The sequence below is a fragment of the Carcharhinus amblyrhynchos genome, chromosome 1 (assembly GCF_965287045.1).
Source record: "Carcharhinus amblyrhynchos chromosome 1, sCarAmb.v2.hapA, whole genome shotgun sequence".
NCBI classification, from domain to species: domain Eukaryota; kingdom Metazoa; phylum Chordata; class Chondrichthyes; order Carcharhiniformes; family Carcharhinidae; genus Carcharhinus; species Carcharhinus amblyrhynchos.
The window spans coordinates 48531120-48543450 of record NC_137324.1 but is presented as its reverse complement, the minus strand read 5'-3'; the positions used below and the strand labels follow the sequence as shown (position 1 = coordinate 48543450).

At 40.7% G+C, this 12331-nt stretch overlaps 1 protein-coding gene across 3 annotated transcripts in view; it reads right to left on the bottom strand.

The window, feature by feature from the left end:
* ccbe1 (collagen and calcium binding EGF domains 1) overlaps positions 1-12331 on the bottom strand; it is a 290815-nt gene that overhangs the window by 146379 nt on the left and 132105 nt on the right. The window lies entirely within an intron of this gene.

Below are 12331 nucleotides of genomic sequence, written 5' to 3'. Positions count from 1 at the left end.
AGGTGATTCAGTTTTCTTGATGGAGTACAAAATGTTTACATAGCTGCACTTAACCATCTTAAAAATGAAAACTATTTGGATAATTTTCCTCTCATTATGTGCTGGAGTAGAATGTGATCTAAGGTGAAATGGGGTTATTTTCAAGTTATTTTGGCTGACAAGGCAGTTTATAATGTTTACTAATACACCATAAGCAATGAAAGCTTTCTGATGGACTGTGGATTATTGTCAGTTTTGATTGCTATTGAAACTTGTTAAGTCACTTGATGAAAATGCTTCATGTACATCCATCTGTATTATAATGTCACACAAATAATTTTAAACATTGAAAAACATAGAAGATCAGCAAAACAAAATGCATCAAAGTTGAGATCTCCCAGAGGGAAGATGAAGTACATCAAAAAATTGTGACTGGGTGGCTCACAACTTAACACAGAACTTTGCCATTACTTAATTTTCCTGTGAATATTGTCATCACTTTTTTCTTACTCTTTCCAGCCTCAATGTTGAATATGTATTAAGGTGTAGTTTATTTTGAATGATGCCCTTAGTGTAGCGGATGCTCAGGAAAATGCAAATAGTTTTCAGTAAGGCTCCTATGCACATCTAGTCAGACTCTCAGAAAAAATTCCACATTTGTGTATAAAAATGTCCATTCATCAAACTGATCAAGAATGAATCTTTGGAACCTTACCTGTGCCCAAGGTTGTGAACGAAGTTCTGTTCATCACACAAATCAGCCTCCCATCCATTGAATCTGTCAGTACTTCTCACTGCCTTGGAAAAGCAGCCAGCATAATCTATTCCCTGCTGCCATCAGACTTTGGAATGGACCTTTCTCTGCACCCTAGTTATCACTGTAACACTACATCTGCATCCTCTCCTTTCCTTCTCTATAAATGGTATGCTGTATCTGTAGCATGCAAGAAACAATACTTTTCATTGTATCCCATTATATGTGACAATAATAAATCAAACCAAATCAATGTTACCTTCAAAATGTTGTCATGTGCAGCATGTTTTTCCAATGTATGGTTAATATTTAACAGCAAACTATTGCCCTGTGTGATAATTTTCAGTAGCCTCATGGTTGTATACGTGCAGCTCAGTGAGAACACAGCCTCTGACCAGTTTTCCTTTTCTGGCTGGTTCCACAGTGGCAAATTGGGAATGATGAATTTATTGTAATGATTATTGGATAGCTGCCTTTGTTGCAATGGCACAAATTCCCATTGTTTAACTGACTGTTGCCACTGCCTATTCAGAAATCCATGTAACATAAGTGACAAAGGCAGAAGCACTACAAAACTCCCCACAACTCCCATCGTAACCATCCCATCAAGCTTATATTACTATCACAAATGTGATGTTACTAAATGAAATCTCAAAATTTAAATTGATACCTTCCACATTATTTCTCCATTCTCATCAAAAGGGCAACATAATCTTTTCATAACATTAAAACACTCACATGAATTTGAGAATAAGACATATATCATAGGCAGAAAGTACATTCTCTCTTACTGTCCATTATCAGTTTGTTTTGTGTGGAAAGAAGTGTGTCTTTTCTGATCCTTGCTTTGTGTCTTCCATTTAAATGATTCAGCAGCAAGCATTCATGTGTTTAAAATAAAGGAGGTTATTCATTCTCACATATTTATCCTGAGTAATGCAATATCACACATTCAGTCTTATGTCCCCACATGCACAAAATCTCTCTAGTAACTGAACATCACCCAAGACAAAGGAACTTACTTATTAGCACCCCATCCACCACATTTACTCCCTCCACCAATGATGCATTGTGGTTACAAGGTGATAGCCTAGTGGGATTATCATGAGACTATTAATCCAGAAACTCATCTAATGTTCTGGGGACCCGAGTTCAAATCCTGCCATCCCAGCAGATGATGGAATTTGAATTCAATAAAGAGAAATCTGGAATTAAGACTCTACTGGTGACCATGAAATCATTATCGATTGTCAGAAAAGCCCATCTGGTTTACTAATGTCCTTTGGGGAAGGAAATTTGCCATCCTTACCTACATGCGACTCCAGAGCCACACAATGTGGTTGACTCTCAACTGCCCTCGAGCAACTCAGGATGGGCAATAAATGCTGCCCAGCCAGTGACGCTCATGTACCACGAATGGTGAAAAGTAAATTACAGCAGCAACTTAAGTTTGTTTCAAAACTATGACTTCTACCACCCACAAGTACAGTGACTTGGAGGAGAACTTTCAGATAGTGGTGTTCTCAGGTGTCTGCTGCCTTTGTTCTTTTAGATGGTAGCGGTCATGGGTTTGGAAGGTGTTGTCTTAGGAGACTTGCTGAGTTCATGCAGCATATCACATAGACACTGCTGGCACTTGCCATCAAAGATAGATGGAATGAATGTTTGTGGATAGGGTGCCAACCAAGTGGGTGTTTTGTCCTGTATGGTATTGAGCTTTGAGTGTTGTTGGAGCTGTACTCATTTAAGAAAGGGAAAGTATTCCATCAAACTCCTGACTTGCTCTTTGTAGTTGGTGGACAAAAGTTTGGGGAAATCAGGAGGGGAGTTACTCACAGCAGGATTCCCAGCCTCTTATCTGTTCTGGTAGCCACAGTATTTCTATGGCCAGTCCAATTCAGTTTCTGGCCAATGGTAACTTCCAGGGTGTTGATAGTCCGGAATTCAGCAATGGTAATGCCATTGAATGTCATGGAGTGATAGTTAGAATCTCTCGTGTTGGGGATGGTTACTGCCTGGCACTTGTGTGATGGGAATGTTATTTGTCATCTGTCAGCTCCAACATGCATTTGGACATGAATTGCTTGCTGTCACCCACTTCCCCTGATAGAATTTTTGGTCACAAACCAACCAACTTGAAAAATGGCCGTCCTACAGTGATAACATCCTGGGGTGACCTCAAGAGGAGAGTGTGGGATTTCCAGGTATCAGGGAAAGGAAAGCCCTCCCTCCAGAGAGGTAACAGCTGACAAGTTCTAGAAGAACTAGAAGCAGGTAGTGGGCACTGCTGGGAGTCCCAGATGAGGCATCACGGCTGCCTATGGTTCCTGTCTCAGGAACCCTCGGGAGATGGAAGTCAGGTTTTGAAGGACAGGGGAAGAGGCACAAAGGAAGGGTTATATCTTAGGGAGTTGACCCCATCTGCAAACACCACTATTGGGCTGGCCTTGCACCAGGCAACAAATTATGCAAGTGGAATTGCCATATTAACTGGCTGTTTGATTTGATTTATTAACATACAGTGAAAAATATTGTTTCTTGCGTGCTTTACAGACAAAACATACTGTTCATAGAGAAGGAGACAACAGAGTGCAGAATGTAGTGTTACAGTCATAGCTAGGGTGTAGAGAAAGATCAACTTAATGCAAGGTAAGTCAATTCAAAAGTCTGACAGCAGCAGGGAAGAAGCTGTTCTTGAGTCAGTTGGTATGTAACCTCAGACTTTTGTATCTTTTTCCCGAAGGAAGAAGTTGGAAGAGAGATAATGTCCGGGGTGAGTGGAGTACTTAATTACACCAGCTGCTTTGCCAAGGCAGCAGGAAGTGTAGACAAAGTCAATGAATAGCAAGCTGCTTTGCATGATGGAGTGGGCTCCATTCACAACCTTTTATAGTTTCTTGCGGTCTTGGGGCAGAGCAGCAGCCACACCAAGCTGTGGTACAACCAGAAAGAATGCTTTCTATGGTGCATCTGTAGTGAGAGTCATAGCTGACATGCCAAATTTTCTTAGTCTTCTGAGAAAGTAGAGGCATTGGTGGGCTTTCTTAATTATAGTGTCGGCATGGGGGGACCAGAACAGGTTGTTGGTGATCTGGACACCTAAAAACTTGAAGCTCTTGACCCTTTCTACCTCATCCCCCATTGATGTAGACAGGGGCATGTTCTCCTTTACACTTCCTGAAGTCAATGACAATCTCCCTCATTTTGTTGACATTGAGGGATAGATTATTGTCACCACACCAGTTCAGCAGGCTCTCTATCTCATTTCTGTACTGTGGCTCTTCATTGTTTGAGATCTGACCCACCATGCAAGCGTCATCAGCAAACTTGTAAATTGAATTGGAGGGGAATTTGGCCACACGGTCATAGGTGTATAAGGAGTATAATAGGGGCTCAGAACACAGCCATGTGGAGCACCAGTGTTGAGGATGATCGTGGAGGAGGTGTTGTTGCCTACCCTTATTGATTGTGGTCTGTGAGTTAGGAAGTTTAGGATCCAATCGCGGAGGGAGGAGCTGAGGCCTAGGCCACGGAGTTTGGAGATGAGTTTCGTGGGAATATAATGTTGAAGCTGAGCTATAGTCAACAAATAAGAATCTTTGTCCTTGTTAACAAGTGTCCTTATTATCGATGTGTTCCAGGTTTGAGTGCTCTTAATGAATCAGTTAAGGAATTTAATAGGCCAAAGGATGAGCAAGCTGGCTTTTACCTTATTCACCTACTGTGTCATGGGGACAGGGTGAGATGTGGGGTAGGAGGGGAGTTGTGGTTTAGCCCCCATTCATATCTTAGCTGCCCCTCGCCAAAAATTCCCTCATTGCTTCATTATATATATTTGGCTGAGAGTCCACACAACCCTTACTCTCCTGCACCCCAGAGGAAACATTGCTTGACTGACAGCTCATAAGTTTGATCTCTGCAGTCACTTCACAATGTTTATTTATGCAAGGTAAAGAAATTTCAAGGGTCAGTGAGTTTTGCTACCAATACTTCAAAGGGCCTGGCTGACTGACACTTTGATTACCTCCTGGTGAAATGACATTTTATATATCATGTTAGCATAGTAGAAAATTAGGAATGAATTATATTTTCAAAGTTGTTATTTTACAGATCCAACTGTCATTAAAGGGTTCATTGGTTATATACAATGCACAGTGGAGCAATAAGTAAAGGAAGTGCCATTGTTTGATATTAGGGATATTGGGAACCATGGCAGTAGGTGGACTGGTATATATAGGCATAGAGGGCAGGATGGACAATAGGAATGGGTAGAAGGGCATAGCTTGGCATGGGGGCATGATGTACCTTGGGCCGAGTTAGGCATTGGGCATAAAAGACCATTAGGGATAGATGGGTCATAGTTTGGCATTGGGTGCATGGATAGGGCATGAAGAATGTCATAGAGTTGTAGAGTCATAGAGGTTTACAGCGTTGAAACAGGCCCTTCTGCTCAACATATCCATTCCGCTCTTTTTTTTAATGAATAAGCTAGTCCCATCTGCTAACATTTGGCCCATATCCTTTGATGGCCACCTTACTCATATAACTGTCTAAACGCTTTTTAAAAGACAAAATGTACCCATCTCTACTACTTCCTCTGGTGGCTTGTTCCAGACGCTCCCCACCCTCTATGTGAAAAAATTGCCCCCCTGGATCTTTTTGTATCTCTTCCCTTCCACCTTAAACCTATGCCCTCTAATTTTAGTCTCCCTTATCTTTGGGAAAAGATATTGACTATCTATCTGGTCTATGTCCCTCATTATTTTGTAGACCTTTATAAGATCATCCCTAAGTCTCCTACACTCCAGTGAAAAAAGTCCCAGCCTCTCCTTATAACTCAAACCATCAAGTCCTGGTAGCATCCTACTCAATTTTTTCTACATGCTTTCTAGTTTAATTATATCCTTTCTATAATAGAGTGACAAGAACTGTACACAGTATTCCAAGTGTGGTCTTACCAATGTCATGTATAACTTCAACAAGACATTCCAACTCCTGTATTCAATGTTCTGACAAATGAAACCAAGCATGCTGAATGCCTCCTTCTCCACACTATACATCTGTGACTCCACTTTCAAGGAACTATGAACATATACCCCTAGATCTCTTTGTTCTATAATTCTCCCCTACCATTACCTGAGTAAGTCCTGCCCTGAATTGATCCACCAAAATGCATCACCTTGCATTTATCTAAATTGAATTCCATCTGCCATTCGTCAGCCCACTGGCCCAGTTGATCAAAATCCCATTGCAATCCTCGAATACCTTCTTCACTGTCCATTGTGCCACCAATCTTGGTGTCATCTGCAAACCTACTAACCATGCCTCCTATATTCTCATCCAAATCATTAATATAAATGACAAATAACAGTGGACACAGCACCAATCCCTGCAGCACACCGCTAGTCACAAGGCTCCAGTTTGAGAAACAAGCCTCTACAACAACTCTGTCTTCTGTCATCAGGCCAATTTTGTATCCATTTGGCTACCTCACCTTGTACTGAGCGAGGACCCAATTCCTCTCCCTTCTGAACTGCAGGGATCCTGAAGCCAATTGAAGTGTTCCTGATACTCCAAATCACTCAGTTCACTCTCTGAATCAAACGCAGAACCTATATGACTGCTTTGTCATTTATGTTGGTTTGAAAACAATGTCATTTCTTTGTCAGTCTTTTTGTGAACAAAATAGCAAAAGATAGCAAAGAATAATTGTTTAATAGATGGCAACTATAAAAAGGAATGATATGCACAGGTGCACCTACACATTCATATACAACTATGTGGAGTTCTTGTTGCAATGGTTTGAAGTTGTACATCAAATAGGACGCTGTTTACTGGGGGTCACTTGACTGATCTGATCTGCACTTTGAAAAGGTCAGAAATAACATGTGACAGGCCATCAGAGAGCAGGTTTCACACCTGCAACAACAGTGGTGTCTGTTACTCCAGTCAGTGAATTAAGTAAGACAAGTAGTAAGACAACTTCTGATTAATAGGTTTGTTTTTCACCACTTTGATATTTGTTTTCTTCTGCATTTGTTGGTCTGACTCAGAATTTGAACAGTGGGTTATCCCCAGGAGGTCTGTCTATCTGGAAAATTTGGTCCGGTGCCTTACATCATTGGCAGCACTGATCTGATGTTACCAATCTGTCAGGGCTGCTATGCATCAAAATTAACATTTTTCACAGTGAACCTACACAACAGCAGTAGCACCATTGTTCTTGATCTCATCTTACCAGTGTTCACGTATTCATATGGGGGGCTGATAGCCTGGAGGTATTATCGCTAGATAATTCACAAACTCAGTTAATGTTCTGGGGATCTGGGTTCAAATCCTGCCACGGCAGGTGGTGGAATTAGAATTCAATAAAAAATAGCTGGAATTAAGAATCTACTGATGGCTGTGAAACCATTGTCGATTGTCATAAAAACTAATGTTTACTAATGTCCTTTAGGGAAGGAAATCTGCCATTCTTACTTGGTCTGGCCTACATGTGACTCGGCAACATAGTTGACTCTCAGCTATCCTCCAAGGGCAACTAGGTTTGAGCAATAAATGCTAGCCAGCCAGTGACACCCATGTCTCACGAATGAATAAAAAAAAGTACAATTTTCAGCAATGGTCAGGACCACCCTGCCTCATTTGCTATCTACAGAGGAGACAATGATGTACTGATAATGTCACTGGACCTGTCCAGAGGCTCAGGCTAATGTTCAAGAAGCATGAGTTCGAATCCCACCTCAACAGCTCATTGAATCTAAATTCAATTAATAAATCAGAAATAGGAAGCTAGTCTGAGTAATGGTGACCGTGACAACTATCATCAATTGACATAAATAAATTCATCTGGTTTACCAAGTCCTATCGGGAAGGAAATCTGCCAGTGTTACTTGGTCTGACCATATGTGACATGAGATCTGCAGTAAAGACTCTAAAGCACCCTCTGAAATAGCCAAACAAGTCATTCTTGCATCCATTCTGGCCAGGACAAGATGGGCAACAAATGCTGACCTTGCCAGCGATGTGCACATGAAATAATGAAAAAAAGGAAAGATTAAAGCACAAATAAAGCTTTATTCTCATGTAGCACCTTTCAATATCTCAGGATACTCCAAAGCACTTTACAACTTGCAGCTATCGGTGTCAAAAAAATGTTGTGGTGTAGAAAATGTAGGCATCCATTTGTGTAGAGCAGGATCCCACAAAATACAACAGACGTGCTAGTTTAGAGCCACCTTCGTAGAAGGATAAAGATTGGCTTGGACAACGGGAACTCCTCCAATGCCCCCCATCATCGCCACCACTCTTACTTGAAATTGAGAATTCAGACAGGGCCTTGATTTTATCTCATGCCGAAAAATGGGACCTCTGATAGTATAGCACTCCTCTGCATTGTAGTGGATTATCATCCAAGGCTTTGTGCTCAAAACACCTGGTATGGTGCTTGAATCGCCTTTCGACCCGGGTGTGAGAGTGCTATCATTAAGCCACGTAAGCCACGGCTGTGTTTGTTATGGTTAACAGATTGCATTGTGTCCACTACTGCTCCAAACTGATTCAGTGCAGGCCATAAATTATCTCAGCTGTCATTTGAAATAGATAGGGTTGTAGTACAAAAACCTACAAATGTATTATATCCCTTCTCATGGATGAATGAATGTGGAATCCAAAGAACACAGAGCAATTAAAAATGTCTGAAAGCATATATATAAGAAAGTATGTTGCAAAGTAATTTACATGCAGAAATAGTTTACGGTTCACCACCAGCCAGAATTTGAGATTGAAACTATTTCATAAAAATAATTAAACTTTCTTCAGTATCCAAAAATAGTTTATTGTTTGTATTCTGTTATCTCACACAATAAACCAGAAAGAACAAAGTGGGGATATTCTCACTTTCACTCCCAATGGTCTTTTTCTCCCAGTGGTGGGTCATCATTGCCTGTGGGATCTTCCTGTCCCGCTGATATCTATAGTCTGTTGTGTGTCTCACTGGGGAACTCACCATGGGGCAGGAGGGATGGGGGTGGGACTCTTCTTCAGCAGGCCCAGAAGATCCTAATGGTGGGAAGAGCCGGAAAATCCCACCCATACTCGTTGAGCAAAAGAAAGAAATATAAAGCTTATGTTAAAATTGAAACCAGTGGTATTAAGCAGTGTAACATGGAGAACTAATATAGCTCGGTGGCACAGTGGTTAGCACTGCTACCTCATAGTGTCAAGGACCCGGGTTCAATTCCCAGCTTGGATCACTGTCTGTGTGGAGTTTGTATGTTCTCCCCATGTCTGTGTGGCTTTCCGCCAGGTGCTCTAGTTTCCTCCCACAGTTTGAAAGACGTGCTGGTTAGGTGCATTGTCCCGAATAGGCGCTGGAGTGTGGCAACTAGGGGAATTTCACAGTAACTTCATTGCAGTGTTAATGTAAGCCTTACTTGAGACTAATAAATAAACTTTAATTTTACTTTAAGCTAGGGGTGGTACCATGTCCGTGTTTAAGTGAGTAATGAATTTCCAATCAGAGCCAGGCTGTCAGGGCAATGCGCCAATTAGGAAAAAGCAAGGAGATAAAATCAGAGGCCTAGTGAAGACTGGGTTATTGTGTGCAGTTCTTGGAAGAAAGCTCGAGAGCAGTAGTGGGTCAGAGGTGAAAGCTGAAGGACACGTGGTCCTTTCACTCAGAGCACACCACACAATGCTGGGAAAGGACAATAATGAAGATAGAAAATTAGCAAAGATAAAGGAAGAGTTAAATCTTTGCAATGAACTCTAATTACAGCCAATGACTGTTACTCACCCAACTGCATCTGAAATGTGTTAATTTGTTTCTTACTGTAGCACAAATCACCACACAGCAAATTACCAATTAGCTGACCCCCCCCCATCGGTAAATATTTTTATAGCTGTTGTGTGTCTAGGATCCTTAAAAACCCAGTGTCATATACAGATGCAAGCAAGCTGAGTTCAGCACAACATTTCCTGTTTTCAAAGGTTGCTTTTCAGGGTTGCAAATGCCATAGATATAATGTTGATACGTTAGTTAAAGGCACTTGAAGATACATTCTTCTCCATCTATCGACATGCAAAATGTAAGTAATCAGACACCAATTTGTGTTCTTCACAACATTCTCCAATTAAAGAGAAATCCCTCTTCATTGAAGTATTCTGACAACTCTTATGTCACGTTATCTGTGGTGTTTTCCATTATTTTGGCTCTTTCCTCTCCTCCTGCGCCAACAGCCTGAAGTTATCATTTCTTTGGCATTTTGTACTCTACCCAAGCAGTCATTCCTCATACAACAACTTGTTTAACAATGAAGAGGATCATATTGAATCTTATCCAGTCCTATCCCATATTGGCACCTGTGCATATACACTAATACACCCACATACAGACAAATGCACTCAACTAGACACACAAATAGACACACACGCACTATTGGATTGCAATTATGAGTCACCAAGACATTTATTGAAAGCAGACACTCTGACTAATATTTTCCATCTTCTCCAGCCAAAAAATCAATTGTAACACTCCAGTCTTCATCAGAGCAGTGATCAGCAATCAATACTGAACTGAACATGTTTCTAACTTTATGATGCAGTGCCACACTGAGGGGGTGTGCTTACGAAATAAGCTTTCATCCAGCTCTCAGTGTTTTGTAACCTATGCCTTATAGATGTGATCCAATTACTGTCCACTGTTTTATTCCAGAAGGAGACTGAGTACATTGTTGGATCCATTTCTGATTAATGAGGGGCGCCATGGTGGCACAGTGATTAACACTGCTGCCTCTCAGCGTCAGGCACCCAGGTTCAATTCTGGCTTCAGGTGACTTTGTGGAGTTTGCACACTCTCCCAGTGTCTGTATGGGTTTCCTCTGGGTGCTCCAGTTTCCTTCCACACTCCAAAGATGTGCATGTTAGGTAGATTGGCCTTGCTAAATTATTCTTTGGTGTCCCAAGATGTGAAGGTTGGGTATTAGCAGCTAAATACCTGAGGCTATGGGAATAGAGTTTGGGTGGGATGCTTTGTTGGAGAGTTGGCCTGTTAGCCTCCTTCTCCACTGTAGGGACTCTATGATTTTAATGAGTGCAAAACTTACTCTCTGCCAGCTCAAAAGATAGTATTTAAATGAATATAGCAGGTATGATCTGAGAAATTTTGGAGCTGTTAACAATATCAGTTCTGCAAAGTCAAAGATGGTATCATATGTTATAAACGTGTGAGCACAGTGCATAATTTTGAGACTTTTTTAAAAAATTCGCCATTGTTTTCTTATGGCGCACTTTACTAATGGCAATTGCTTTCAAATTTCTCATACTCATTAACTTTGACTTAATGGCAAATTTCCATAATCACTATCTCTGTCTCAATAGGTCTTATAATGTATCGTGATTGTCAAAAAAGCAATAATAGTGTGATAGCGTGAGACACCTCTTTTGTCTTCTACATGTTCCAGCAAATTTCAAACCCATGAAACTATTATTGATGATTCTGCACTGTCCAGTTTATCATTTAACCAATAAATCTCCTTGTAAGGACAATTGTTTAAAAGCAAATCAGCTATTGCACAAATATATTTAAAAATGAAAGCCCTTTCATATTTTTTGTTCATCATAGTTTTAAGCAAAATATGCTGGCCATTCTGTACTCTCACTAGTTCATGCCTCACATCTCTGTGGGTTCTTTTAAAGTTATTGTCTCCATCACTGAAGGTAGGTGGAGGTAATGTTATTGTCCCTGCTTAGTACTCTGTTTATCTGTGAATAAAGTAATGGGAGAATTTCAATGAGATTTAGTACAAAGAAGAATTGATTTCACAAAAATGTGGATCCAGATCCAGGAATTTTTTAATTGAATAATCCATTTAACATTGCGAGACAGGCAAATTGACCTTTCTTTGAAATGATACGGGTTGTTTTATTTAGAACATTGTTGAGTGTTTCAGAATGTTGTGGGCTGTCTCAGCTGTGGTGGTGCAACTTGTCACAGCTATCAAAATATGAGCAGGGTTTTCAGAATAGGTTATTGTATGTGGGTTGAGCTGGCAGCCTCCTCAGTAAGATGGAAATTCTTGAAAAAAAGATTTCTTTTTCTAGAGCATCAAACAGGTAGGGAAAAGATTCAAGGAAGAATAAATGTAATAATGTTGAGTTAAAACAGCATGGCAGGGGTATGTCTACAAAGTGCAACCTTCACTTGTCTATGTTCAACTTTCCTGCTCTCGGTCCATCATCCTGCAGATTTATCCAATTCCCTTTTGAAAGTTACCATTGGATTTGCGATCATCACCCCTTCATAGGCAGATCATAATGGTTTCCTGAAGAAAAATATTTTCTTCATGTCACCTCTGATTCTTTTGCCAATCATCTTATAACTGTGGTCCTTGGTTACCAACTCTTTTGGCAGTGGAAGCTTTCCACCTTACACTTACAATACCAGGCAATATCTGTAAACCTTTTCTGCACTCTCACCAATGCCTCCACGTCTTCCTGGTAGTGTGGTGACCAGAATAGGATACAATATTCCAAATGTGGCCCATCCAACATTTTATACAACTGTAACATAATTTGCCAACTTTTATACTGTAAAGT